General features: G+C 39.1%; 1 protein-coding gene across 3 annotated transcripts in view; it reads right to left on the bottom strand.

The window, feature by feature from the left end:
- Positions 1 to 3,779, bottom strand: part of LOC104860137 (methenyltetrahydrofolate synthetase) — a 237,217-nt gene that overhangs the window by 169,787 nt on the left and 63,651 nt on the right. The gene's annotated exons all lie outside the window — the stretch shown is intronic.

Raw genomic sequence — 3,779 nt, 5'->3', positions numbered from 1 at the left:
AAAAAAAAAAAAAAAAAAAAAAAAAAGTTATCAAATCGATGAGCCAATTTAAAGAAAGCAAGACATTCCTGATGGTACTGACTAATGCGCATCGAGTCACATTACCACAGACTCGTGTCCCTGTTCATCACAAATTCATCCTGTCTCAAGAAGGTGAAAGAACACAACACACCATGCCATCGCTTGTCACCAGTCCACAAATGCGGCGAGGCCCTTCGCCAGCTGCACTCCTTCTCAGCCCTCAGGTGGCACTGGTCAGAGGGTACCCTGCGGGGCAGGTCCCTGAGGACAGATGGAAGCCCGCGTGTGGGCTCTTCTGCCAGCATCCCGGACGTTCCTTTCCCATTGCCCTCTGCCCCCAAAGGACCACAACAGCTTTCAGGATCACTGGCCCATCCAGACTTCCTGACATTAAACTGTGTGTGGGAGTCAAACTTCCAGAAGAAAGGATTAGGACATCTTCAAATCCCAGCAATGTCAGAAGACACGGCTCCAGAGTCCCGCCTGACCTGTCCTGTTCTCCACCTTGGCCCTCCTAGAGCAGCCAGCTGTGTGCCTACCCTGCAAGCGGCCTAGAGTGGACAGTGTCTCCAGGACAAAGAAGCACAGAAGCTTGATCAGAGCTGGAGAATTACGCAGGCTTCCATGAGCCAACTTGATGCTGCTGTCAGTGTTATTCCTGACGGGAAAGATGACACAGGGAAGGAAGTGCAAGACATTTTTGCTCTTTATATGTCTTAACAGCTTTATTGAGATATATGTCACATACCACATAAGTAATTTAAAATGGTACAATTCACTGCTGGTTTTTAATTTAATCCCAGAGTTGTACAATTATCACCTCAGAAACTCAGAATATTTTTATCAGTCTAAAAAGAAATACCATTATCCATCAGCAGTCACCCTCATTTCCTGCCAGCAGCCCAGACCTAAAGAGCCTCTGTAGTCATGTTTGTTCTGGACTCTCAGAGATAGAATCACTCCTCAATGTTTGGCTTTTGTCACCAAGGTTCATTCATGCATACCATGTACCGGTATTTCATTTTTGATAGCTGAGTAATATTCCATCGTGTGCATATACTATAGTTTGTTTAGCCATTCATCTGTTGATGGATAAATTGTTTCTGAATTTGAACTACTTATAGTCTACATACTGGGCTATGTATATTCATGTATGAGTTTTGTGTGGATATGTATTTTATTAATAAAATGTGTGGATGTATATTCACATATGCCTACTGTTTTTGCAAAGGTTCTACAATATTTTACATCCCCTCCAGCAAGGTTTGAGGGTTACAATTTCTGCAATGTTTATTATGTCCTATTTTAGCCAGAATAGTGAATGTATTTCCCTAATAATTAATGAGTTGAGTAACTTTTGGATCTAGTGGACTCTTGTATATCTCATTTGGAGAAATATCTACTCATCCTTTACCCATTTTGAGTTATTTGTCTAGTTACTACTGAGTGTAAGAATTTTGAATTCTAGTCCATTATCAGAAATATGACTTGCAAATATTTTCTTCCATCTCATAGTTTCTTTCCACATTCTTCATGATCTCCTCTGAAACACAAAATACTCTATCTAGATAAAATCCAACTATTTTTTCTTCTGTTGTATTTGCTTTGGTTTCAGATCTAAGAAACCATTTTCTAACCCAAGGCCATGAAGATTTACTTCTATGTTTTCCTCTAAAAGTTTTGTCACTTCAGCTCTTACATGTAGGTATTTGGTTTATTTCCAGTTAACTTTTGTATACAGTGTGAGGGAGGGGTCCAACTTTACTCTTTGGAATATGGATATTCAGTTGTTCCTCAGTTTGTTGAAAAGACTTCTTCCTGCATTTAATGGCCTATCAATCACCCTTGTCAAAAATCAATTGGGTATAAATGTAAAGATTTATTTCTGGACTTTCAACCTGATACCATTGATTTATGTGTTTATTCCTGTGCTGAAACCATGCTGTTTTGATTACTGTAGCCTTAAAATATGTTTTGAAGTTGGAAAATGTGAATTCTGCAATCTCTTCCTTTCTCCCAGCCCCCCACCCCCAATTCTTTACATCTCTATGTGAACTTTAGGATCAGCTTATCAATTTCAGTAAATATGACAGCTGGGATTTTGATTAAAAATTGCCCTTTTGTACTTTTTATATGTCTGTGTTTTGCTTCATTTGACTTCATTGGTAAGATCTTGACATATGTACACCTTGATCAAAATGAGCTGACATCCACTGAAGACACTGTGCTGTTGGCCCTATGATGCTGGCAACACCCTAACATCTACAAAGAGCCCTAAATGCCAATGAGCCCAATGATTCTAACTTCCTAATGTCACCCCATGAGCTCACAGATACAGATACTGAGGGGCAGAGGCCTGAAAGCAGTGAAAAAAATCTTTTTCTGACCCCCCATTCCAAATATTCTTACAAACTAGAAATCCTACCTGATTATTTCAGTCAAGTTCTGGGCCCATCGTGGACATAAATCAGCACTGTCACTACACTATATTCATTTGGTCTTCTCTCTCTCTCTCTCTCTCTCTCTCTCTCTCTCTCTCACTCACACTCACACACACACACACACACACACACACACACGGCTTCTAAGTTGCTCCATAAAGACTTTAAACTTCTTGGGCTGGGGATTTAGCTCAGTGGCACCACATCTGCTTCACAAGTGCAAGGTCATGAGTTTGATCCCTGGTACCAAAAAAACCACTTTAAACTTCTTGATCATGTATGAAAAAGTGCTTTCTCCTTCTTTTGGTAATAGTTTTCATGAAGGGCCTGATAAAGCTGAATGCTCAGCTGTGGAGATTCTTTCAAAATGAAAGATTGGCTTCTGATTGTACATAAATGATTATGAACAAGGAATACATATATAGGCAAGATTTGCATATGCAAATCAAACTATCATCTCTTCTGTTTTCCCAGCAAAAGCATGGTAGGGGGTGCCTTAGTCTGATTAAATTTAAATAAATACGTAGACCTCAGCTGTCTCTTGGAGAATTAATTGGCAGTATATCCAAATCCATCAGATAGAAGGCCATTCTTCTACCCATGTCCTAACAATGGACTAACTTTGCTTTAAATAAATTTATATTTTCCTTCTAAGGAATTAAAGTGGAGGCTTACTCTAGGAAGAGTCGAAATTGAGGTTCAATCAGGTTCTAAATGCATTCTTTGTGGATTAGTCCTTTGGGAAACAGACCTGTGCTTTGCATATTCCACACCCAGTAATCAGTTAAAATTAAGAACATGTTGCCAAGCATTCGCTCTTATCTCTACAGGTTCACTTGGAGATGGGAAAGGAAGTAAATGAAATAAGGTAATTTACATAAATGATGCTTTATAAACTACTGTAAGAGAAAATATTACTCTGACAGTGATTATATTATTATTATTATTATTTATTATTATTATTATTATTATTATTAGAGTAGAAGTCTGCAGGCCTTGGTCCTACTCTGTGGCTATGCTATGTCTTTGTTGGTTTTCTGATCATTTGTAAGTCCTTGGTCAGATGCAATAGAAGCTGGCTTACTTTTGGTACTCAATGGACACAGTAGATTCCTGCCCTACAACAAAGAAATGAAAAAGGCTCTCTATCTTCTAAGATGGAAACAACAGGGCTTTGACCATGGGATTGGCCTTTGGAATTTGAATCAAGCATCAGACTACTCAGCTCTTCAGCTCCTGAGACTACTGTACCCCACTAACCTCCTGCCACTGCCAACAGAAAAGCTGAGTGGAAACAGAAAAAAAAAAAAAAAAAAA

The sequence above is a fragment of the Fukomys damarensis genome, unplaced genomic scaffold (genome assembly GCF_012274545.1).
Source record: "Fukomys damarensis isolate Sample0158 unplaced genomic scaffold, DMR_v1.0_HiC HiC_scaffold_7, whole genome shotgun sequence".
NCBI classification, from domain to species: Eukaryota; Metazoa; Chordata; class Mammalia; order Rodentia; family Bathyergidae; genus Fukomys; species Fukomys damarensis.
Note: the sequence above shows the minus strand (reverse complement) of the source record. Positions and strands in the feature narration are given on the sequence as shown.